General features: G+C 42.1%; 1 protein-coding gene across 3 annotated transcripts in view; it reads right to left on the bottom strand.

The window, feature by feature from the left end:
- Nucleotides 1-27,721, bottom strand: part of galnt1 (UDP-N-acetyl-alpha-D-galactosamine:polypeptide N-acetylgalactosaminyltransferase 1) — a 155,251-nt gene that overhangs the window by 106,685 nt on the left and 20,845 nt on the right. The window contains exon 1 of one of the 3 annotated variants that reach the window (XM_072692115.1): nt 13,418-13,486. The exons of the other annotated variants lie outside the window; for them this stretch is intronic. The gene's annotated coding sequence lies outside the window, so the exon portion shown is untranslated. Of the gene's footprint in view, nt 1-13,417; nt 13,487-27,721 lie in introns of those variants that run through there. 3 annotated transcript variants of the gene reach the window in all.

The raw sequence follows: 27,721 nt of genomic DNA, 5'->3' as shown, positions 1-27,721 counted from the left end.
ACGGTTAGAAGTTTATAGGAATTATTATATTGAGTATTATCACCCCAATACCAAGAATGGCATCCCAACGCTCGAGACAAACATGTTGCAAGTATCACAGCTTGTAATGGTTGTTTGAGGGATCCTTGCAGAAAGGGCTTTCCTCTAATGATTAAGGTCATATTGGTGCAGGTGTTGCTGCACAGTAGAACAGTGCACCACCACTCCAGCCTCCCCTAATTTTCCTGAAAGTTTTCCTGAGTTTTTAATTTGTCTGTCTAGCAATTTAGCTTTAAGCAGCTCTCTCTGAAAGTTTTCTTGGCCCTCCAGACCTCAACTTGACCTATAATGCTCTTGTCAACTGCACATGTTGATTACATTCAAACTGAGGAAACGTCTACCTGAAAACACAGATCATCTTCTTATAGTCTTCTTCTGCTTTATGCACATCAACATATGGATTATTTTCATTTTCAGAGTGCTAGCTGGCTGCTTAGAGGAGCCCATGGCTGCTGACTGTTGGGACAAGATTTGAGGAGTCTAAAATAATTTTTATAAAGCTTCGAAATTAGCATCACCCGGTCTTTCCCAACAAAGAATATAAACAAGTCTCAGCCTTAAACGAGTGAATGAAGGCCTATACCTTTTGGAGATCAGTTCATCTCCTACTCATGTAATTTATCATCTATTTACAGTAACACATGTTAATCAGGGATTCCCAAAACCATCGCATGACACTGTAGTTTCAAACTTAGCCTAAATTTGGGTACAGGAAACTAGCACCAATTCATTACTGGGCTGAATATACAACGATCAGCCATAACATTAAAAACACCTGTCTAGCATTGCGTAGACCCCCCATCGTGCCACCAAAACTGCTCTGACCTGTGGATACATAGAACCTAACAGACCACTGAAGCAGCAAACCCTTTATGCGGTGAGTGCTGTAAATTGAGATGGGGCCTCCATCACAATCAATGAGTCTTTTTGCCATTTTCCACTTTTTGACATAATTTAAAACTTAATAGTTGTTCTTTCCATTATGTCTGAATGTCATGATGAATGGACCAACAGAAATGCTCCAAAAAGGCTTGGAATAAAATCTTCTGACACTGACTTTCATTGAAAGCTTCTCCTAAAATTGGTATTTTGAAGTACAAGGTTTATGCGTGACAGTGACCCTCCATTTAACGGGCACAAACCCTTTAGAAGTGAACCGGCTCTTTTCTGCCTTGAAGAAATCCACTTCAAATCCAAGACTTCATGCTGTTGGTTAACTCTGGCCTGAACTAGCCTGGCATATATATGTGTGTGTGTGCCTCTCAACGTATAACGCTCACTGCACAGCAAGATGTTTCAGGCCTGTCAAGAATGAGAACATTAGCGAAAGCGAGATAAAGTGGATAGAGCAAAAGGGAAGGTAGGTGGAGAGAGAGAGAGAGACAGAGAGAGAGAGAGAGAGAGAGAGACAGAGAGAGAGAGAGAGAGAGAGAGAGAGAGAGAGAGAGAGAGAGAGAGAGAGAGGACAAGCTGTTTTCCCGTCTCCCTCTTTAATCAATCCTCCTACTGAGACTCAGTATGTCATTGCAATTTTGTCGTTCAGTTTCCAAGAATAATGGCAGGCTTAGTCACTGCACGCACACACACACACACACACACACACACACACACAGGACTCAATTAGCACCAACACACAGTAGCGTAGGAGGTGTGTATTAAACACAACTGACTAATAGAACACTCTCAGTCCAAATATTTACAGCTCTTGTTCCATCCACAGACGTATAAAGAGATGCTCTGCAAACGCAGTGTCTGCAACAGCTGGCCTGCGCATCGTCTCACACAAGGTCTAATGAACGCCACACACTTGGCTGTTGCAAAAAAGAAATGCATATTTTCATTCCAAAGAGTTCATGCTAATATTCCTCTTGTTTCAGAGCTGTGTTTTTAGTGCGCTTCAGTTTCACACCTACCTGCTTTTATCCAGAACTTTTGTCCGAACCAGTACAGGTGAAACGTGCCTTAAAGTTTGGTCGGGTCAAAAGAGGTGGTCTGTCAGTAGAAACTGAACCATGGTTTGGTTAGTTTGCTGTGTGAACATATTGAATACTGCCAATTAATCCACCTGTTCGTAGCTCCCCCTAGCTAGTAGCAATGCTCCTCACACTAGGAGCGCAATGACTTAATACACGTCTTCTGATACATGCACAGCCAGCCACGGCTTCTTTTTTTAAACTGCCACCGATGCGGCATCGCCAGGCAGCCCAAACTAAGAAGTAAGGGCCAGACCAAACAAGGTAGGTGCTCAGACCAAAAGAGGTGGTCTTGGTCCGGATCCAACTGAATCATGGTTTGGGTTGTTAGCAGTGTGAATATAGATTTTTTTTGGCCAAATTGGATTTTTGGATCAATTACAGAGAGTGGAGACAGACTACTCAGACTACTGTCTCCTGAGAAACAACAGAAGAAAAAGAAACAGTAAAGAAGTAAAGATGAGTATAGAGGTGATTCTGTCAGAGATGATGATCATGTCGCAGGACGGGTTCGTTCATCTGGCGTTTGCTCAATGTTGCTAAAAGGGAACTACATTTTTTTCAATTGGTTATTGATAATCACTTTACTGTATTATGAAAGCAGTAAGCTGACTGAACTGAAACCGAAGAAAGGTGTGCTGAACACCCGTTGATCAAACATACTGAGTGTTCCTGCAATAGTTTCATTTCTAAACAGACAGAATTCAAAAGTAAAAAAAGTAGAAACCTGGATTGGTTTGAAAGCATGAGCAATAGAGGATCTTCTGGATGCGCACAAACAGTCAAAGCCTTAGAACCACAGATGTTATGCTATGTTCATGATCTACTGTAAAATAGCTCCACTGAACTAAACACAGTTCTCTTCTGGCGCTCTGCTAGAGCACAGCAGTAAAAACAAAGGACCTGAACTCAATAAGACTGAAATAGCCGACACCTGATCTATTAAAATCAGCCATGGATCAGCCCCGATAACATTCCACTAGATCAGACTGGGCCATGCATTTTAAGTTACATTTTAAGTATAATTTTATGTCTAAATTAGTCCATATTATGTCTATTTTTGGAGGAAAACAGACTGCACACTAAAGAAAGCATGTGTCTACTTTTTTCCATAATTTCCCCATTTTCTCCCCAAAATATTTTCCTTAAATTTGCATTTTTTTGTAACTCCATAATTGTAACATTGAAGGTTCAGAGTGTAACGACACTCATGTTAAGCCAGGGGTTACACTACCCAAATTACACTACCCTGGCTGGCTCTAGTCTGCAGATTTCCCGTCAGTCAGAGTTGGCAGGTGGAGAGAGAATAGAGTAGTGTGTGAGGTGTGCAGACTCAGATTGTTGACTCCTGATCTCGTTTCAGACCCATTAGATTTTTTTTGACCCGACACTGAACGCAAATCTAGTAGTCTATACTGGTCCAGTCCATAGCCAATGAAAACGAGCAGGAAACGTACCGCTCTTCAGGCAATATTTAGGCAGTTTCTATTTTTAAATTTAGGTTCCACCTTAAGTAATTCGTAAATAATTCCACAACCAGCACTGCTCACAGCGGACTACATGCACACACACTTAAACTACACTACTCAATGTAAAATGACTATGTGCAATACGCCCCCCCCCATAAATAATATTGCTATTGCTTTTTTAATTCTTATTTATATTGTGTATATAGTGTCAATTATTTATCTAAGTTTTTGTAACTGAGTGTCTTGCTATCCCTTTCTGCTGTAACACTGAGAATTTCCCCACTGTGGGACTAATAAAGGATTATCCTATCTTAAATTTGTATAAGAAGCCAACATCTGCCTCATATGTGGGGTAGCCTCCAATATGTGCTGTGCTACTCATCCCCAACTATCTCTACAGTCTGTACAGATTATGCTAAATCCATCTTCCCAGACAGGTCACCTCAGAACTTAAGGTCACCTCAAAACAAGTTTCTTTTGTTTTGGATCTGCGGCCCAAATGACAATCTGCTTTGACTTTAAAAGTCCTGCATCGTACCCGATCTGCAGCCCCTGCCCAACTTGCATCGTGTATGTTACGCTACTACAAATGGTGTTGTAGCAACATCACTGTTGTGTGTGAACCTTTTCTACTTACTAAGTTAGTCATAAGCAAGCACTTAATATATATATTTAATATGTTGCACCAACGTAGCAACTGTTCAAACTACCAGCCTTTGCTGCCTAATCCACATAGAGGAAAGAACAGCACAATCCCTAGAGGTAAACAAACTCCTACAGATTCATCTAGGCCCAACTTAGACTTAATCAAGCACTTGGGATTATACTGGTGTTTAAGAGCATGTCTGCATGCTGTTTGAGACATGATCCTGAGATCCTGGAACAGCCCAGCATGACGCAAGTCTCAAGGCTCACGTCTGCACCAAACCCAAAATTTGCCCTCTGCCGGAACTGGGCTGTACGGGTAATGACAGAGAATGAATAGACAGAGAAAGAGAGAGAGCGAAAGAGCGAGAGAAATTAGACAGGGAGAGAGGGATTTATAATGTGAGGCCGGTTGAGAGCAGCGCCTACAAAACTAAGACTCAATGACATCATTGCGCAACTCCCTCTCTTTTTTTTTTTTTCCATCCCTCAATCCCCCTCCCACCCTCGCTCACTCGCTCGCCCACTTTCTCTCTCTGGTCATTCTCCATTCCACCTCCTTAACACAGATCCTGTCGTAAATTTGCGGCCGGTGGAGAAGGGAAGCATGAGAGAGGAGCGTCACCGGGCAGAGTGTGTGAACAAGCTCGTGAAGAAGCCACAGGGCACAAACAGAAACCGTTTAGGGCCAACCAGGCCAACCAAGCCAACACACCACATGACCTCAAGAGGGAAGATATGCAAAATATGCATGACAACTGAACACCACCGAACAACCTTCAACTGTTTATACAAATAAATATTCATTTCTATAGGCCGGTGGGTGGGGTGGGTGGGGGGGCTCAGGAAGGCTTTATTAAGGAGAGTAGGTGAGTTCGAGCAGAGGAACCAGTAAATGGTTCTGCTCTCGGTTCCTCATCCCTGGTCTACGGAAATAGCATGATGCTACCTTTTCTTCTCTGATACCAGAAACTGAAACCTTCAGTATCAGCCAATACTAATGCCAAATTCTCCTGCAGTTCTCCTTCAGAGAACAGTCTTTGCCCAAAGGTTAGGGAAGCAGGCCTGGAAGCAGAAGGCCGCAGGTTCGATCCCCTGGACTGGCAGGAAGTGGGGATAGTGGAAGTGAAGGAGTAGCAGCATTCACAGCTAAGGGTGCCACGAGCAAGGCACCTAACCCACACTGGGGTACTGAGGTGGCTCCCCACAACCCTCCAGGTGTGTGTTCTTACAGTGTTCACTGCCACGGATGGGTTAACTGTGGAGGCTGAATTCTGTTGCATTGCTACGCTGAATGGCCGTAAGGTGTGTTCCTAATCTACAAACTACTACATTTTAAAAAGTACACAGTTTTTAGTTGAAGAACTTAGGAAACACTTAGGAGAACCTGAAAGTAGGCCAGCACACTCAAACCCACAGCCCACAAGGAACAAACACACAGCTAGCACGGTCACATGATGCGAGTGTGTTCAATTTTAGGCTAGATTGGATACATGACTGGATTGGATTCATCCTTTTTCCTCTCCAATACCCAAACAATCAAACACCACCAGCATTTGGCCGCAGTGCTGATATTCATCTCCAACTGTCTGCACGGCACAGCTATGTAAAAAAGCTCCTCCAGTCAGATCTGTGCATTCTGTGCATTTCTAACAGGGTAATCCAGAACCTGAACCCGAATAATCAAACCAAATGAAAGCAAGGTGAACGCAAGAGGCACTGAACTGCTTCCTGAAGAATCATTACAGATTTACTGGTTGGTGGAGCCTAGCGGGCAACAACACTGCCTTCCTTGTAGTAGACTAGGGCTCGATTTCCCAGCCAGGCAATCACACCACACCACACTAATGAGAGTCCTTGGGCGAAATACTCAACACTACATTCTCCTACCGGTGTGACATGATTCAGAAAAGTACAATGCTCTGAATAATTGCATACATATAAAGTGCACAATGGTCAACTGCAGTGATTGAAGAATCTGATCAACCACTGACCTCTGAGTACCTCTCCATCCTTCCATCTCCTGTCTGTCTGCCTCACACTCGTCTTAACTTCTGCTTAGTTATGACTGGAATTTTAGGAAGTCTGTTAAGAGAGAGCTATCAGTTTCTCCACACCCTTGCACGTCTGATGGAATTCACTCTGTGTGTGTGTGTGTGTGTGTGTGTGTGTGTGTGTGTGTGTGTGTGTGTGTGTGTGTGTGTGTGTAAGTGTGTACTGAAGCATGGCAGACAGAGAGAGAAGAAGAAATTGAAATGGGGGTTTTAAGAAAGCGATTAAGCTGCTGTGGCAGTTGTGTGATAGAGCGCCCTCACTTCAGCCAAACAGCCCGGAACCTCAAAGCCTTGCGAGTAATAAGCCATTAAGACACACACACACACACACACACACACACATACACACACATACACACACATACACACACATACACACACACACACACACACACACACACATACACACACATACACACACACACACACACACACACACACACACACACACACACACACACACACACACACACATTAGAAGTCACAGATTCTGTTAAACCACATATAGCCAAGTTCTAGTGCTCAGTTGTCTTCGTTCCACTGTATGTCTCTTGCTCTTACACACATGCACAGTCCCACTGTTATGAGTATGGATGAGCAGTAGGGACAGACCGACATCATTAGGCACATCATACCGACCGATATTGACATCCTCCCCAAACATCAATGATAAAATGTTGATAATTCCCCACTTTTCTGGCCACTGCTTTGCTGGGATTTAAACATGCAAGCCAAACCCAACATGAGATTCCCAGAGATAGAACTTGTGAATTTAACAAAAAGTATTAAAAAAGCATGTAAATACATCCTTTCCTCAACTTTAGCATGAGAAAAGCAATCTAAAAACAAACAAAAAAGGCAAATAAATAAATAAATAAAACTGCTGTAATAATAAACCGTAACTTAAAATGCAAAGAATTGAGTAACTCCGCCCACAGTGCTACAATATCTATAATAATTAATATTTTGTTTCAGCTAGAATGAGCACAACACCACTGTTTATTGTACTGAAATAAGAACCTTGAATATCAGCTGATACTGAACCTGATGGGCAAAATCTTCTCAGTAGTTAGAGCACTGGGTTATTAATCACAGGGTTTTGGGTTCGATACCTGGGTACGAAGTATAAAGACAAGAATTAGCGACACTCCGCATTTAACCCATCTGTGGCAGTGAACACAAACACACACTTGTAAAACTGGCAGTAAGATCACGCACCCAGACCGGCTAGCAGCCACCTCTGTACCCTGGAGGGGCACCTCAGCCGTAAAAGGAGGACAAAGGACGGTTCCTTTAATCCCGTGTCCCCACGTCCTGCCAGTACAGGGGATTGAACCAGTGACCCTCTAGCTTCTAATGAAAGCATTCAGCTACTATAAGTTGCGTCCATTGCTGACGCAGATCTCGTGTAGTTCGACCTTTATCTGCTCCAGAGAGACCTATTCTGTTAAACAGGAACTTATTGGTACCGTGCCCAATGCCAGGCATGGGCTAGAGGGGTATAAAGCCCCCCAGCATTGAGCTGTGGAGCCGTGGAAGAACTGTGTTCTCTGGAATGACGGGAGTCATTACTTCTGAGATGAGTTGGGGGGTTAGGGATAAAGTGAGGTGTTGATCATTCAACATCCTGACCTCACTAATGTTCCTGTTGCTGAATTCAATCAAATCCTCACAGCAATGCTGCTCCAAAATCTAGTAGAGAGACAGTTACTCCAACAAAAGCAGGAGAAACCCTTTAATCCCCTCGATTTCAGAAGTGTGCCCAATCCGTGTGTCTGTATAGTGCATGTTGATGCCTCCACACTCTCGTCTGTTGGAACATCTGTGTGAATTTATTTTTTCTTCCTTTCAGTGAAGACACGCAGATGTCATGTTAAGCATGCGTTAGATGAGTTGCATCACGTGTCATGCACATTTCATGCTGCTGAGGAGTTATTAGCCACCTGTCAGACATAACGTTACTCATCAAATGAAGAAAAGTGGTAGAAAATTGACCTAAATGCGTGCCTAATTACCAATTACTAATTGCCTGGCTCTGGAACATAGACCAGCTATGTTTTACAGATGCCAACATAGAGGATCTGGTTGATGATGGAATAGAGGCACCAACACTGACCCTAACTGTCCATTATAGCACAGGGAGAGAAACATAGAAAGCTGGGAATTTGGCATCGCAGTGTAAGCATGTGCTGATTCAGGCTACATTTGTTGCAGATCTGGATTCATTCTTTTTTACTTCTGATATCTGATCCAACATTTTCAGAGGATACTGGCCCAATATTAATATCAATCAATACACTATGATCGATATGCCATCTGTAGTTTGTGCTATTTATTTGAGTTTAAGAACTGGGACCATGGAGAACTGATTATCATATCAGAAAAACATAGTTTCAGTAAAAAGTTATTATTATTATTATTATTATTATTATAAGTAAGTTCAAATACTATTACATACAGAATTTTTAGCCCCTTAAAATTGAAACTGGATGCAAAAATTTATTTTTTAATATATATAATTTGTCATTTTACCCCATTTTCTACCCAATTTGGACAGCCAATCACACTATCCCTGTTCATGTGAACTACCACCCCCCCGTCACTAGCAATGCCCCCAACACTAGCAGGGAGAAGACTAGCACGTCTTCTCGGCCTTCACATGTAAAGCCAGCTTTTTATGAACTGCAGCTAATGCAGCACTGCTGAAAGTAAGCAAGTCTCCCCAGCTCTGATATAACAGCTAACAGATGCCTGTGCTGACCAACATCACATCACAAAGTGATGTGGGCAGGAAGGGGTGGGACTCCTCTACCAACCCCTGAGAAAGCAAGGCTAATTGTGCTCTCTTGGGCTCCGGCTGCTGATGGCAAGCAGCATAAGTGCAAACACAACCGGAAAGGGCTGCTTATCTACCACTAAAACCTCCAGCACTTTGTATGCGATTCCTTTCCGACTGTTGCTGCTGTATTTCTGGTCGTGGTTAAATGTGGACTGCACCGTTTGCTGGTCTGTGTGGTTAGCTGTGTTCACCAGCTCTGGTGCGCTCTGATACTCACTGTACTGGACTGAGTGTGAACGCGGTACGTGGTGTTACGTCTTTACTCTGCTTCCTTCACAAGACACGATAGTTTTTGACAGATGCGGACAGAAAAAACGGCTGACTGGCAAATGTTTCTGCAACCACGCACAAGCTTTGATCAGTGGCTGATCGCTTCTTTTGGCTGAAAATCATCAGATGGCGATACATAGCCGATCGATTTTTCCATCTCTATGTGATGCATGTCAAATCGCTTCTTGCTCCACAGCATTTCACTCCAAATAAGGTTCTTTCAGCATACCTAGTGGCACTACTTTTTGTTGGCATGTCTCTTCTCCCGACTGTCAGGCTGAGGCGTTTTCCATTCTAAAAGCTGTACAGAAAGACAGCACTGCCGTTTACGAAAGAAAGGCAAATAAACAGACAAATCTCTCTCCTGTCATCAGACGAGCCGGCTGTCGCGGTAAACTCGACCTCTGTCTTTCCGCGCTCACGCACATACACATTCACTCACACACAGACGCACACTGCCTACGCTGCAAGATGCAGATTTCCTGAGCGAGTTGTGTCAGCAAAAGCACTGACGGCAGTCTGAGTTTTTCTCTAGCTGGCAACTTGTGACAAGATCTACAACAGACAGCACATCTAAAGAGGCCTAACACACACACACACACACACACACACACACACACACACACACACACACACACACACACACACATACACATACACATACACATACACATATTCTCCCCTCTGTTGAATGGATGTGACATCAGTAGCTTGAGGTAAACTAATTCTGCCAGAGTTCTTAGCTTCTAGTGTCTGCTTTGTTGAGAACAGGTCTGCAGTAGCAGAATCACACAGGTATTGCTATGGGGCAATATTAATGGGACTATGAGTAGCAGTGTACATATAGCTTAAAAAAACGTTAACTGTTTATATTTACATCAAAATACATGCATAATACACAAAAGAAAAAAAGAAAAAGATCATTCAGCTATTTATCAGAGCAGTAATGACTTAATAACCAGTTGCAAAAGCCCAGTATTTACTGCTACCACCCAGCACCTAGTATCTAATCAATCCTTCAGTAAAGTTAATCATGTGAGCTGCTGGTGGAACAAATCCATACAATGGCTCAAGTCCAACCGAACCATCAGATGTTTGATTGGATCAGTGTTCGTATAAATGCATGCTTTTACCAAACACATCAATAACCTCACTCACTTATTCAAACACTCCTCGTACTTTCTACTGTTCGTACTGTTTCGGGGTTGTAAATAGTACTTGAGTAATTGTACTCAATTACTTGATGCTACTAATACTACTGTGTGTTTTGGACTTTGCTCAGTTCACAGACATTGAACACTGCTTTTACTTGATTAGGTTTTTTCATCACATTGTCATTTAGATCTACAAAACCATGTAATAACCAAGTGATCTCTCCACACCATAATTATGCTATGTCTGTTGAGGAGCAGGAGGGAGGTGTGCTAAATGATAGATAATGCTGAGCAAAGAAACAGTTATGACCATCCCACTGTGTGTGTATTACAAGTGTGTATAAGATGTGCGAGTTTGGGGTATTCAGTAGATGATCGGTTCTATGCAGGGTTGCAGTAGTATATACCGTTGGTAGGTATACCATGGCATGACAATTAAAGGTTATTGGCTTAATACTGGCATTGAAGGGGGGAAACAAAGCATACTGAACAAAGAATCCTCCAAAGGGATACACTACATACACGTCCATATACTTTTAGAAGATAGATAAAAGCATTGTATCCACAGTAAAGATATTACTAATGGTCGTGTCACTGATTGCAATGCTCCAAAGTCTAGTAGCAAGCTTTCCTCAGACATATGCTGTTTTATTCATTTATTATTATTTTATTTATTGTTATTTATTTACGCCCCCCCCCTTCCTCAGTGCAGGGAACTTTTACTTTCTTTAACTACTACAAAAATAAATAAAGGCGGTCTCTGAATTTTGCAGGGTGGTCTCTGAATGTTCTTCATTTGAAATGTAGACTTTTTTTTTTACTTTTGGAAATTCTCATTAGAAAGCACAGACAAGCCAACACGCCTTAATTCCAGTATACTAAACACTGCATGTTTATTTAATACCTGGGACGGCAAATATGTTCCAACATGCAATGTTTACTTAAAATGACTAAATGTTTCTCTTTACACACATCGCAATGAATACCACAGACACACACACACCTAAGTCCTAAGTTTATACAAGTATTTTTGCTGAATTAGAGACAAGCGTGACCCCCACAGTCCTGAAGCACAATACCATTCCTTCCTCTTTTTTATGTTAATGATGGCAAAACAGAAATTCATGAATGTCTTCTGTCAACACAGCAAAACAGATTAAGCAAGGTTTGCCCAGGCAGGTGAAACAGACATAAACAGCTCGACTATAAACTGCATTCCGTGGCTGAGGCCTATTGTAATAAATTTCCCAGCGTGTGGTGTGCAGAGTTAACAAGCAGAGCTGTTTGTGCTCATCACAGAATGCTGAATGTAATGGAAGAAGATGAGAGAATTTTCTGATATCTGAGCAGATAAGAGTTAAGAAACAGGAATGTGCCGTTTTTGGAGACGTGCGGCAGCGTTGGCTTCCCAAACTGAGAAGCTTGTTCATTTGAGGCCCTGGACTAAACGTAGCAACATACAGTTTATGTGCATTTATGTTGTTTCTGGCGTCAATGTGTGCTATAACAAGATTCCCAAATTTGGAAACACGAAACAGATTCAGCCACAATTTATTTATGGGCCTTTTGGAAAATCTGACTCATCCACAGCGCTCGCACACCCTGCACTCAGTGAAAACACAACTCATGCAGTTTGGCTGGATCATCCAGTACAATAACAAACAGTACAAACTTATTCTGGAAATCAATCCAATTTAAAGCATCCCAGAAAACATTTATTCCAGATGGATTATTCACACAGGAATTGCAGGGTTCCCACTCTTTTAGGAAAACATGTCGCGGGACTTTTACGGGACATTCTTGGTCCCCTTTTCCACGACTTTTAAAGGATGACTCCTGTGATCCCGGGAATGTTTACGGTGCAAGTATGATAGCTGCCGATTTCCCTCAGTCTCATTTAGTTAGATTTGTTTTCGTACCATTTGTTTTATATCATTTGATCGGAGGTGACTTCTCTACATGGCTCTGAAGCTTCCCATGGAGTGTTTCTCTATTACAGCTATGAGGTTTCCCAGGCTGGACGCCGTACTGACTCTTAGATGTACTTTAAAGATGTGCAATACCCATTTTTATCTGTGGTAGTGAACACACACACACACAAACAGACACTAGGGGCAGTGAGCACACACACACACACACCCAGAGAGGTGGGCAGCTTGCCGAGCCTGGGTATCGAACCCACAACCGAGCCTGGGTATCGAACCCATAACCCTGTCATCAATAGCCCAGAGCTCTAACCGCCCGTTGACAGAGTGACCCTACATTGTGGCTGGGATGTTTCCAATGCTGGCGAGATCCCTACAGCATGGCTTACAACTTGGCTCTGAGACCTCTCAAGCTGAGCAGGAATTTTCCCTCCCTTATTCAGTCTTGGTGTTTTGTTCCTAAAGCCTAAAGTGAATTACTGAATCACGTATTACTGCACAAAGAAACTCTGCCTTCTTGCTAGGGTTCAGATGAAGAAAGGTGCTTAAAAGGTCTCCTAGGCTACACCACACAGAAAATGCACTGCCTGCCAATCTATGTAAGAACATGATGAAATCAAACAAACCTGGTTCACTTTGGATATTTATAAAGGCTGTGATTAAAAAGGCTGGGGTGAGCTAATGGAGCTGAGGAGATTCAGCAGGAAATGGATCATCATCAACATTACCTTTAATGAAATGATAAGCGGGCTCGCGCTCTGCAGGGATTATTAGGCCAATTAAATGCATTTGCTAAATGGTGGCTGAATACTGCTTGGCTCAACTTCAATCTAACAACTTCTAGAAGATAAAGCACGTCTGTCTACCAGCAGGACAAACCAAAAGCTGAGGGAGCTGGATGTTTGCGTGTTAGCGATCGGGCAGATTGCAGAGTGCTGGTCTGATCAATACAGACAGTGTAATTCATTGTCCGCTAGACAATCTGGCATTCGCAAAGGTCATTCCTCTTTGTTCCTTCCTTTCACCCTCTGCTATTTCTTTTCACTCACTTTCTACAACCTTGAACCTCCACCAGATCTTCTCAACTTGTTGGTCTGTTGGTTAAGAAACAGAAAAATCAGTATTTTAGATTGTGAGAATTAATGTAGTATAAAAAAATACCCAGACTATTCCCAAATTGAGCTAATTAGTGAAAAGGTGCATTTAGAAAGACTGTGTGAAAATATACCACCACAGTGTACCTTCATATTTTAAAAAACACATTAGTGAACTCTTGATATTAATGAGTGACCTGTATTTTTAAGCAAAATGCTGTGTAATTACTGCACTGGGGTGTAATGGTTCCCAAACTGTTCCACCAGTGAAAGTTTTGAACAATAAAAACATCCTGGTACATTCTGACACCTAAACTAAACCAAAAGCCAGAGATAATTACCGCAGAATCAAGGCCAATCTAAAACATCTGCCTATCATTTGTGTTCTATACTGTTAAACATGACAAGACATCAAGTTTCTTTTTGGAGGTCCTTCAGTTTGAAACTGTGGAGAAACCTTATAAAGGGGCTTTGAGGAACCTTCAAGAAAAGGTTTTAGAAGAAAAAGGGTTCTTGAAGATTCCTCAAAGCTCCATAAGCGGTTCCTCTATGGTTTCAAACTGTACAACCCCTAAAGGAACTCATACATGTAACAGTGTTCAGGTTTCAGAACTGCGCAGTGTGCTTTGACCCCGATGATCCCTGTTTGCAATGTAATTTGCAGACTGCAGTGAGCTCATAGCATTTCCAACAGTCCAAAAAAAAAAAAAAAAAAAAAAAAAGAACCGTATACAGAAATATTAATGATTTAGATTCAGATTCATGAACAGAACAGCAGCACATTTCACTGAAAATTCAGAACTCTCATTCGTGGATGTAGCAAAAACTTTTTTTAAGTGTCTATAATGCATCTCAATTACAGTGTTTAACTTTTTAAAGTTCAGTTTTTTTTAATAACGCTGTGTTCTGTAATGTGATTTTTAACAAAGGGCTTCAAGACACTTCTGGGTGGCTAACGTAGCAGGTGTGAGCAAAAAAAAAAAAAAAGCATGAAATTCTTTTACTTAAAATAGATTTTTCCTCCATTTGTGAGGCTGTAATCTGCTCAGTCTCGCTGTCTCATTCTGGAATTTATGTCCTCGTCTCACGGCCCGGTGTAACATGTCTGGCTGCTGTTTATTCCCAGAACGTCCTAGAGTACTTCTCAGTACTTCCTCTACCTGCAAAACTATGCAAAATATTATCAATGCTCATAATTACACATTACTCTAAAACAAGGGTCTTCTCCAGTTGGATTTGGTGATGCACAGCCTGCTAACTAGCTTATCTCTTAGCTATCTGCTGTGTTCTGGTTGGCTGGCAGGGGCAGAGATGACTAGAAGCTAGAAAACAAAGCATACCCGAACATCCCAATCTAATCGAACGCCTCAATTCCTCCAAAAACCCAAAGAATATCAGGCTGCTCTGAACACATAATAAACACAATCAGTGCTTCATTGTGAATATTGCAAATGTCATCAATAGAGTATTGATTAAGGAACAATTCTCTAGCTACTCTTAATGGAAATGACCCACCATACATTAAATAGAGCCGTCTTTCCTCATCTGGCTTGCACTCAGATCAACAAAAGCAACAAGGCCTTTAAACATGTTCCTCAAAAGTCTACACAACTGCTCAGCAAGTCATGGGACTGCTCATCCTGCAAGGCTTTTGGCTTGGCGTAGGTTTAGACTTACTAGTTTGTTAGGTTGAGGCCTTCACTAATGGAGCATCAGTTTACTGCGCTTTTACTTCCTGAATAGGGACGTCCACTCACTTCCATATCACTTACATGGGCAGTTCTAATGGCTGCTAGTCAATGAAATGCTTTCTATCTTTAAAACTGGACCACATTGTTGGATATGTGCCATGTAGAGCAATTTTGAGCTGTGGTGCATTATGAAAGAATGCCTATTGAGAATTCAGGCCACTGTTGAGATCAATTTTTCAGGCTAGTGATAATGGTCGCAAATTGTTTGTGCGACATTAACCCACGGATGTGAACTCATTCAGCACAGAACGACAGATCAACATTTCTGACATCAGAAAAAACAATCTGAGGCATTCTCTGAGCACCATTTACCAGCTCACTCTACAGCACACTGGCTATAATAAAGATCTACACTCTTCACTTTCAGATTCTTAGACCTCACAAAGAACTGATCTACAACAGAGGTATAAAACTGGAAACCTTCAACTGTGAAATTCAAAGCCTGAGGGGGAAATACTGATACAGCTACTACAACTCAACCAGTACTGAATATCAATCAATATTTTCCAAACATGACAGAAGTAGAACATTTTTCATTTTCCATGTTTTCGTCACTTAAAATCACATGTCCATTAATTTTACCTAACAGGGAATCCTAAATAGTCAGTTAAGATTACCCTGCCATGTTTCTAAATTAGGAAGACGTATGATTTATTTAGTAATATGTGATTTTTAAATCAAAGACATTACATTGCAACTGTCAGGGCCTGGATAAAATAAGGGTAAATGTCAGTATGTCCTGTAATGTCTCTGTTCTTTCAGTGGCTGCCCACCACTCCGGGCATGTGTGCTCCCGGTCAAAGCCTGTGTTTGCTAACCCAAGTGTGTATGTGTGTGAGTGTGTGTTGACTGCACAAATGGCATAAAAATGAAATCCAAATTCTATCTGGGTCAAACATAAATGGTGAGTATGGTTGTGTTTGTCTCTACAGTGACTAGACAAGCTGTGTGTGTGTGTGAACGCATGTGAAAATCTTTGTCAGCAATGAACGCAACTTAAAGTAGCTGAATACATTCATTAGAAAGGGTGTCCACAAATATTTGGACAAAGAGTGCACATCGACCAGCACTACAAATCAAAGACCTGCATTGTAACTGACAGAGACTGGATAAAATATGGGTAAATGTCAATAAGGGTGTAATGTCCCTGTTTTTTCAGTGATGCCATAGAAGAACATTTTTTTAAATAAGCTGTGAGTATAAAGAACCTTTAAACAGGTGTCCTTTACAATGAGCTTCGAGAGGTTCTTTAAACATGCATCTCTTTTACAAAAATTGTTCTTCTATGGCATCACTCAAAGAACCCTTTGTAACACCTTTAACAAAGCAGCAATAAAGTCCCAGGTGGTGTCGCCCCCTATCTTTGGAAGATCGCCGGTTTGATCCCCAGAGATGTCCCAGTCAACCGTGGCTGCCAGCCCCAGAGAACTGCAGAGTCTGAAATGCAATAAAAACTGTCTACTTGAATTCAGTTCAACAAGGCCCTTCACTCTCTCTGCTCACAGGGCGCTGCAGCAATGGCTGCCCACCACTCCGGGCACGTGTACTCGCGGTCACTGCGTGCATTGCTCACAAGTGTGTATGTGTGTGAGTGTGTGTTGACTGCACAAATGGGATAAAAATGAAAGCCAAATTCCATCTGGGTCAAACATAAATGGTGAGTATGGTTGTGTTTGCCTGTACAGTGACTAGACAAGCTGTGCAAATCACTGTCAGCAATGGACGCAACTTAAAGTAGCAGAATACATTCATTAGAAAGGGTGTCCACAAATATTTGGACAAAGAGTGCACACTGACCAGCACTACTTGTAGTGTCAGTACACTCTGCAGTGTGTGAGTGTTGAGGAGGAGGAGGAGGGGGGGGGGGGGGGGGTCAGTTATAATTGTGCTCATCAAGGCTCAAACAGAACGATAAGCTGAGCTCTCAGTGTCTCCCCTTCAGTCTTTTTAGGACAAAATCAACTCCCAACGGCTCGCTCTGCTAATCAGCAGGAGCTGCAATGGTGGTGGGGAAAGTAGGGCTAGCTTTGACAAGCTGTAAAAATCAAGACAAAAAATAAAAAAATAAAAAACAACAATATCAGAAGTTAGCCATTTAAAACAGCACTGTTATTGTTTCTTAATCACCCTTTTATATCACAAGATCATCTCTTTCATCTCTGAAGCGTAATGAACAGGAAAGCATTCCTTCATTAATTAAGATATTGGTTTCCGATTGAATAAGCCAGCTTTCACACTCTCTGAAGAGCTTTCAATTATGATTTAAAGCTTCATCAATATTCCATTTACACTGTAACACACTCTCTTACACACACACACCAGTGGCTGACCCAATTCTAGGCTTTTGGCAGATTAAGTCTGCAGTCTCTGTGCAACCAGGCTCAGGCCACATGAGCCCCCAACTGAGAGAGATTTTAAATGGCTTAACTAAAACCACTCACACACACACACACACACACACACACACACACACACTTCCGTTTATGAGTACATGTCAAAATTCCTTCTCCCAGAGCATGATCAGTTGCACATGCATCAGGTTTATCCACGCACTAATACATCCAAGTATGCTCACGTCAGCACTCAAGAATGAAAGTATGCACACACACACACACACACACTTTCACTCTCACTCTCACTTCTCACTTCTCACACACTTTCCCTCTCTCTTCCATACACAGTATGCATGTCCAGCTGCAACGAGCTGATACTACCTATCAAGAGCCTAGTGATAATGTCAGAGAGAGGAAAAAATGCAGACACACACACACACACACACACACACACACACACACACACACACAATGCCAAACACAGGACATTAGCTAAGGTACTGTTTGCAGCTGCTCTGGTCAGTTTCACCATGTATGTTTACATCTGTGTGTGTATGTCTAGGGATTCAGGGGGTTGGGTGGGAAGTTGTCACTGATCTAAAGCTTCACCACAGATAAGAAAATCCCCCCAGCACACACACACACACACACACACACACACACACACACACACACACGCGGTTATCTCTTCGCGGGAAGCATGCTTTACATATAAATAATGCTAAACCTAAACAACATCACTGAGAAAATCAGTGCAAATGCTGCCTGCAATTAACATTTCCACTGCAGTCCTTTAACTGTATCCTCGCTTGGCTCTGTCCTGTCCCAAGTTTCAGGCCAACCAAAGCAAGGCCGGAAAGCAGCTGTTGAGCTCCAGTGGTGGAACAGGCTCCGATCCACAGACACCTACAGGGTTTCATGCCCATAAAAAGTCACCTACAGTACAAAGTGCATTTTGGGACATTCTCAGAACAGACTGCTAAGATTCACATGTGGAACTAAACTTTTTTTTTTTTAAGTAATTCTGGACCATTTCTGTTGAGTCTATGAGTTAAAAATCAGGCTTGTTCTGGTATAGCTGAATAATGAGGGTTCGGTACACGGAAGCGGCAACCCGTGAACCTTAAACACTGTTGTGTCCTCCTTCAAAAGCAGTTCTGTACCAGTCTACATAGACACTAAGTGGACAAAAGTATTAGGACACTTGCTTGTTCATTGCGTCTTCTGAAATAAAGGCTATTAAAAAAAGAGTTTATGCTGCTGGAGTAATTTGTTGGAGTAACTGTCTCCAGGGAGTAAGGCTTTCTACTTGATTCGGGAGCACTGCTGTGAGGATTCAGCATTAGGGAAGTTACTGAGGTCAGGATGTTTGGGTGATTACCACCTCACCTCATCTTCAACTCCCAGGGTCATGGGCTCCCAAGGCTTATCAAAGAGATTCATGGATCTTACAACTTACAAGACTTAAAGAATCAGTTGGTAACATCTTGGTGCCAGATACCACAGGACGCCTTAAGAGGTCTTGTGGAGTTCATGCCTCGAACGGTCAGATCTGTTGTGGCGGTACAAGGGTCATGTGTTATTATATTATTAGTCATGTGGTGCTAATGTTATGGCTCATCAGTGTAAACAGGGTTGTTAATCTACATCTGGGCGATTGTCACCTCAATAAAAGTCACATGCTTACTATTCATTCATCAGAACAGTTTCAAATACTCAATATACTCATTCTATGGTACCTGGTGTTTTCAAATGAAATAAAAAGAAGCCCCCAAAGAAAAGCACATGCAGTTACAAGCGTTTGACATGACCGTGAAGATACGTTGGCATTCTAGGATCCCGCTTTTGCGCTGTGGTCTCCCTGATACTGGTAAGAGCATACCAGTGCTATCTGCACAAGCGGAAATCCAACCACAGCACAGGATGTGAAGTTGCGAAGATTAGTAGTAAACAACTGGCCAAGATGAGCTAAAGGCTGGATTCAGGTCAAGTGTAGGGGAGTCGGAGATCATCCAAGATAAGGCATTTCAAAGAAACATGTTTTTTTTTCTGAAATGTCCACTGCTTTCTGTTAGCGCCACATGCTAATAGTTTAAAAAAAAAAAAGGTCCGCTCAGTGAGGGGCTATCCACACACCATCTACAGTGGTTGGGATCTTCCATCTCCACACTCCCACAACTTGACAATACTATGTAAATCAAGTCTTTGTTTGGTCCATGAGATCACATAAACGTCCTCCCCAACCTACTTCATCGCTTTGTGAGCTGTGTGGCATGCTGAACTGGTCTTGCTTGCCATATCAAGTCAGTGGGGGGTCTTCATTTAAATAAGAAGGGAATAACCCCTCTAAAAAATTTGGACAGTTGCTAAACATCATGTACACAACAAATCAGTCGATTTGACAGCCAGTGTACATCAGATCTGATCAGAACTCTATTCTGTTAATCCATGAACACAATCAGGATAATATTAATTAGCATTAATTCCTTTCAAAATAAAGACTCTTAATGGATCTGGGCTTTATATGTGCAAGGTTCTACACTTTTATGCACTGATCCGATATTAGGATTAGGTATCAGTCCTGATGTTAACAAAATTAGCTGGATCAGGTATCGGATAATCAGGCCAATCCATGGAACCAATTCTTTTACTTTTATTTGGTGGTGTGAGACTAGGGTTATAAATAAATGACAAATGACCATTTGTACATTTTTATCTAGGTGTTCATTTTTATTTATTTCATTTATATTATATAAATTAATGCTTAAGGCTCTCCCATAAGGTGAGGTCTGGTATCAACCAATATGCAAAGATTATGTATTATTACAAATGTAGGGATTAATTCATTGCCCTCCAGCTGGCTAAGAACACTGTAGCCTATACCTGGAACAGCTCACTTTCCAATGATAACACAGCCATCTCCTGCCAGAAAACCACTGGACTGGCCTTGACTGGATGGAAAAGGTGACTTTTCCTGTGGATTCAGAGCAATGCTAGCTAATCATGGGCATCTAGCAGGTTCCACATACAGAATTGAAAAGTCAACATTAGGCACCCTGAGCTGAACGTGGGGCCTTTAACGTCGCACAGCAGTTGCAAAGGTGCTAAAATGATTTCGTTCACTGCCACCATTAGGTTCCTCTCGAGTGCTTAGTCACTTTTCGTTTTAATATTCTCCTCAGAGCCTTCGGAATTGACTGCTCGGTAAAAATGGACTAACAGCATTAGCTCCTGGCTTCATTTCAACAGTGCAATCCCATGTGCCAGAAGCAGTAGAAGCGGTCGGGCAGATCTGAACTGAACGGAGACCAGCCGGGGCAGGGAGTCGTGACGTGACCTCTGTAACTTAGCTGCGCTCCACGCCACTCGGGCTTGAAGGAGCCTCTTCATGCGGCATGTACTTAAATCCGGCTTAATCCTGCGGGCCTGAGCGAGGGATGAGCGGAGTGATGGAGCAGAGGACACAGCGAGAGATGGAGAGATAAGGAAGGGATGAAAGTGGATGGGGCAGGCATGTTCCAGGCTGATCTGCCACATTCCCACAAATCCTTGCACGGAGCTCACGTGGCTATCCGGCGCAGCTGACTGAAAGTGAGCAAGGGAATGGGCTGCAGGAATGCATCGTGATGCATCAGGCTGAAGGTGGCTGTTGAAGTGAATGGATTTTGGAAGGCTACAAAAAAAAAATATCATAAATTGGAATATATTTTTATTTATTTATTTATTTATTATTTTTATTTTATTTATTGTTATAATCACGCTCTGTCCACATGCTCTGTGCACATTTTTCTCTCTACGTTTTTTAATATTTCCATCCACACACAGACATAGTTGCTAGCAGGAGCATGCTAGCTGTGCATGGGGCGACCATCTTTTCACAATTTCAAAAATCTCCACTTTCTCAGTGCCGAAAATGGTGTGTTCATGCAGAAGGGAGGCAAAAACAGACAAAACCCATTTTTAAGAACGTTTTAAAATATATTACGGTACATGTGGACAGGGGCTTAGTCACGGTCAAGTTCCTCCATAGGCCACGCACAAATAGGCCCCCTTTACACAATGCTGCCAGCCCTTGCAGGGTAAAGGCTAGCTTCCTTCGAATCACATGAAGTCTCACCACATTGTGTTTCATCACCCATGGCAACAGCAATCGCACAGAGTGATGGGGACAGGAAAAGCCATCATACCCACTCAGGCCTTCCTACAACAGAGCTGACGCTTAGACAAATGCGCCACTCAGGAGCCCTGAACTGTGCATTTCATTTTGCACGTGAGGAATAATTAAGTGTAATACAGCTCCTCCAGTGACCTGGGTCCATTCTATTATTTACCTGAGACAGGCTGAGAGCGATCTGCAATGGAACAATGATTTTTTTGGGAAAGGTTTGCAATTTGAAGCGTTTTGAGGTCAGGAAACACACTTTTAGGAAGGTTTGCGCGTGTGTGTGTGTGTGTGTGCACGCATTCACATCCTTTTCTTCCTACAATTCCTTGAAGAATTTATCTTAAGCAAACAGACCTTGCTTTTTCTTTTATTTTCTGAACCGTAGGCCATGAAAAACAGAACACTTGTGGAACAGCTTTTTTTTTTTTTTTTTTTTTTTTGGTTAAAAGCATACAAGCAAAAAAGAAAGCGGGCCGAGGGGGCTTACAACAATGCAGCCTGAGCTGAACGAGGATCATTTGGGAGGTTTTTAATATTCCATAAAAATGCAACGTCTGAAGAACTGACTGAGCTGGCTTACACAGAGTACTTCCAGCACAGTGCTACGCAAATCATCTAAAGCGGCGCTGCATTCAATAATATACAACACATTTCTGGTCATTTCAAGTCGAGAGCTTTTTTTTTTTTGTGGAGAGGAATCATCTTGTTGAAGTCTTTTCTTTGTATTTGAAAACGAGTGAATCTATTAAACACCCCTCACATTTGTATTGCCTTACAAGAGACCAGTGAATTTGTTCCAGACAAGCAACATTTAATAGGCTTGTGAAGGAAGGATTCCTTCACTGATCTACATGTATTCAACACTGAAGCACCAGGCTCGTTTCTTTCCTTGTCCACAATAAAGAGAAAACTGTTCACAACATCAAACACAACAAACACAAGTTTGGGTATGAAGAAGGAAAGAAAGGGCTCATCATCTGTCAAACACGGTGGTGGCACTGTCATGTCATGGGCATGTATGGCTACCAATGGAACTGGATCACTGGTGTTTTCTTGGGTTGTGACTGCTGATGAAGTAGTAGCAGGGTGATTTCGGAAACTAGCTACACCTTCTGCTGAGATTCAAATACTGCAAAATTGATAGGATACAGCATAGATGGATAATGACACAACAGCAACCCAAAAGCAACTGGGTTAATAAGGAAAATGTGTATTGAGGTGGGCCGGTTCATACACTGGGGCCTGCCCAAATGGGTAATACCCCAAAATACCAATGAAACGTTAGAAAATGGAACTGAACTGGATAAATCCGCTCTCACTATTATGAACCCAATACGAACTCAAAGGCCTAGAGTTCTTGCATCATCCTGCTTCTTTCCACCTTGAAGAAATAAAAGACTGCCAAAGTTCTCCTTTGATCAAAACCAATTTTCGCCAGCTGCGATCACCATGGCAACGCCTTCATGGTTTTTCATGTGTTTTTTTTCCCCCTCCAACAGCAACTCATAAACACAGAATTGCCCGGCAAGACTAAAAAAAGACCTAACCTGAGCTGTTGTAGTTGAATCTTAGCTGCTTCCTACTAAAATCCTGGCAGGGCTAGCAGATCAGGCAAGACCTATGAAAGGATGTTTCAGTGAATTATTCGGACAGAGCTGGTGGCCGACCGTTCGCTCCAGTAACCTCACCTAAACACTGGCTAACTGAGCTCACACATATTCCACAAACTTCAGGCTTAGGCCACACTCAAGCGTCCGGTTGAGCCCAAACACAGATGCATATATTCAGAGCACTGAACAGAAACACATAGCGCCATTGTGTTTCACTAAGTGACAACAAGTAAACAAATCCATTACAAGAAACACTACAGTGGAATTTGAATGCAATAGGTATTTAAGCAATGTTTTATTGTGGCAGTATGATTTAAAGATGCCATAAATGCACTTATGGAGTATTTAAGCCCGTCTCTGATGTATAAATGCTCAGATGCTCAGCCTACTTACAGCCCGTCATTTTGCCTCAAAATGAAACATGCTAAGCTCTGCTTTTATTGGCTGGTTTACAGCTCTGGGATATTATAGCGTACGTTATTATCCGTTATTATATTACGTGTTAGCGGATAGTGTTGCTGTCCTCTCAGAATGATGTTCTGTTAGCAAGCTGAATAGACTATAGCTTGTCCAACTCTCTTCCACTGTAAAATATTAAACATATGGACTTTATACAAAACCTTTGACCATAACATTTATGATATAAATGATATAAATATGTTCATTTAGCATTTACATTAATGGCATGTGGATGATGCCCTTATGAGGAGTTACTTACATTTGAGTCATGCTACACAGGTAGTAGAATGTAGAATTAGGGGTCTTATCCAAGGACTCTTGTTGTTGTGTAGTGGTGTGCTTGTCTAGACAGAAAATTAAACCCTAGTCTGCCAGGGGGACTGGAGGTGTTGTTACCCACTACGCTACACCAGCCCCTGGCAAAAACAGGTGGAAGAAAAAACAACCGATAGTTTTTCCCCTCACTAAGAAAATCAACAAAACCTGTAATTTGACCCAAATTACAGATCATTTCAGGTAGACAGGTAGATAAATAGATAGCGAAGCAGACAAACAAGCAGACAGATGTGATGTAGCTTTATGCATTGCCCAAGCACTGTTTATTACCTAAAGTGAACCAAGCTGACACATTACTATCATTCAAAAAGAATCTCTTTAGTGGAGCTGGAGCTGTTACAAGGTGGTTAGAAAAAATGCCTAGACCAACCTTTTCAGCCGTTTGTGGCTAAAATCTGCAGACCTGGGGGGGAAAACGTGCCATAACAGCCTCACTCAAATAAAAGCAAACAACAAAGTCAGTGACAACTCAAAACTCTGGCTGCTCAGTTCAGTCCAGCTCAAGAGCTCAAGTGAGGTGGTTGGTGTGGCACAACAGATAACACCACTATTGGCCAGTGAGCTACCACAGCATGTGGGAGACTGGGGTTCAATTCCCGGTGTGGGTGACTATGCTGCACTACACCAATAAGAGTCCTTGGGCAAGACTCCTAACACTACATTGGCCCACTGCTGTAATACCAGTAACCTTGTAAGTCGCTCTGGGCGACTCTGAGCGTCTGCTAAATGCTGTAAATATAAATGTAAGTCCAGCCTCTTGGCATATTATTAATCATTCATTATTTAGCCCAGAGCTTCCTGACCCCAGTACTGGTTGAACGGAGCATAGCTTAACCAGATAACAAGTTAACATTTATTTGTAGAGGTTCTGTTACCAGGAGTGTATGAAAGTATCGATAAACCGCAGTATCATGATGTTTTGAAATACTGTATCGATTCTCAAAAACACTTTCGTTTACATGTAAAGATTGGTGGGAGACAGTGCTGCATGTTGTGTTGCATTTAACCCCCAACTGCTAGACGTGTTGCACTCATCATCAGATCCCACTCTTCTGATTGGATAAAAAGTCAACCCCTTTCCCCAGATTTTAGGCATATGGTGGGCTGTTTTTATACTATGACAATTTGCATTAAAAAATGTATCACCTTGCTTACAATACTGCAGCCTGTGTGTCGTGATACAGATCCCCAGGTTCCTGCCAATACACGGCCTTACTTTTTACAACCTTATGGTACAGAAATGAGACTAATAAAGACTAATAAAATAAAATAGCTAAATGCTGTAGAACCTGTAGCCTAACCCCAAGTGAGCAAGCCAAAGATGGCCAGAAAAAGAGCCTGGAGCAAGGAACCTTGGGAGGAACAAAGACCCATCCGCCTCTGGTCATTTGTTATGCATGAGTGAACTGATTATTATATTACATCAAGATCAGTTTGAGTTTCAGTGTAGCAGTACAGCTTCGGAGTGAAAGAAGAGCTTCTGTGAAGGTCTGAGTTGTAGGATCTTCAACCTCAGATGGAGTTTGTGTAAGTACTGGTACATCAGGATGAAGGTGCGAGGTGTAGCAGATGCTGGGAATGCTGAACTCTCAGCATGGAGGTCTTCATAATGATCTGACGAGGTGAGTAAAATACAGAAAATGCAGAAGTGGGAGTGAACGTGGGACTGGATTGGGACTAAGAACCACTAACTTGGCTTCATGGGTGCGCAGCTGGGATGAGTTCAGTGGCTCAGCTCAGGCATATGGCTGCGGGGAGTGTGACGGAAGGCTGAAGGCCTCTGAGAGAGTGTGTGTACAGCGTGGGGGAAGAGGGTAGGGGGGGACTGCTGACTCACTGTCTGAAGAACAGCACAGATGCTTCAGCTTTCACTCACAGTTTATGTTTCCTCACTGAAGCTTGCAACAACACAGAGCGGCAGAGCACGGGAACATGACAACACACTGCCAGCAGAACACAACTAGGATTTCGTTTTCTGAGACACACACAAACAAATCCCCCTCATCAGGCATATTGCAGGGGGTAGAAAACACACTGTGATATGGTTGTTGCAATTAGAGCTGTCAGAACACAATTAGTGCCATTAATCACAATAAACCATGTTTGTCTTATTTGTCTTATTCTGCATATTTTAGAGCATGTCTATTTATTTTTTTAACAGAAAATATTTAATGTGCCATTACTTTTTCACACACATTTTATTCATTTGTTTTTGCAATATGTTTAATTAAGCTACTAAACAGTAATTATGCTGTGTGTAGTGTGCAGAAGTGTGTCTGTGCAGAGGATGTGTGAACTTCTTTACAGTGCTACAGAAAAGCAAGAGCACACGTAATTTGACCTGGGGTGTCCAAACTTTTGCAATAGACTGTACATCTCATATCCTCTTTACGGTCAATGGTTCAGCTCTCCAGTGGATTGTAGCCTCAAGTTTTTGTTCATACATATCATTTAGTCTAAATAAATGACTAAATAAATAAATAAATAAATGCCATTCTGACTGACTGTTCCTGTTTTAACTTAAAGGTCTGGGCTGTTTTACTGAACAGTACTGTTAATAAACTTTGATGAATTAGAGTTCTGAGCTCATATTTAAAGAAATGAATGACCATGTTTGTAAACACTGTTAGCCTAGCATCTTCTGTTGTAAACACGCGTCAGATATTCAGGTGATACGCCATGTTCTTCTGCCTGATTAGCCAGACAGGTCTACAGACAGACAGACGGATTGACAGAAAGGTCTACAGACAGACAGCGGAGTGTACAGATAGAGACTAACAGACAGATGGGTCTACGGACAGAATAACCGGGTTACAACTAGACAGACATACGGGTCTATAGACAGACAGACAGACAAGTCTACTGATGAAGATAAACAGGCAGCTTGGGCTACACACAGACTAGCAGGCAAATTGGTCTATAGACAGATACTCGTTCTATAGGCAGGCTGTCTACAGATGAAGATAAACAGGCAGCTTGGGCTACAAACAGACCAACAGGCAAATTGGTCTATAGACAAACAAGTAGATGTAGAACAGATAGTGTAGACAGAGATAGGCCTACAGACAGATAGATGGGTCTATAGACAGAGAGACAGATGGTCTACAGATGAAGATGAACAGGTAGCTTGGGCAATACGCAGACTTACAAACATAGAAAGATGACGAGAAAGATGGTCTACAGAAAGGCGGTCTCCAGATTAAAAAAAAAAGACAGACAGACGAGTCTATAGTCAGATGTATCTATAGATAGATGGTCTACAGATGAAGATAGACAGACAGAGAGATTGGTCTATAGGCAGACAGACAGACAAGCCTATAGTCAGATGTATCTATAGATAGATGGTCTACAGATGAAGATAAACAGACAGAGAGATTGGTCTACAGGCAGACAGACAGACGAGCCTATAGTCAGATGTATCTATAGATAGATGGTCTACAGATGAAGATAAACAGACAGAGAGATTAGTCTACAGGCAGACAGACCTTCAGACAGATGGGTCTACAGATGAAGATAAACAGGCAGCTTGGGCTACACACAGACTAACAGACAAATTGGTCTACAGACAGATAGATAGATGTTCTATAGACAAACAGACAGATGGG

This window comes from Salminus brasiliensis, chromosome 1 (assembly GCF_030463535.1).
Source record: "Salminus brasiliensis chromosome 1, fSalBra1.hap2, whole genome shotgun sequence".
Classification (NCBI taxonomy): Eukaryota; Metazoa; Chordata; class Actinopteri; order Characiformes; family Bryconidae; genus Salminus; species Salminus brasiliensis.
Note: the sequence above shows the minus strand (reverse complement) of the source record. Positions and strands in the feature narration are given on the sequence as shown.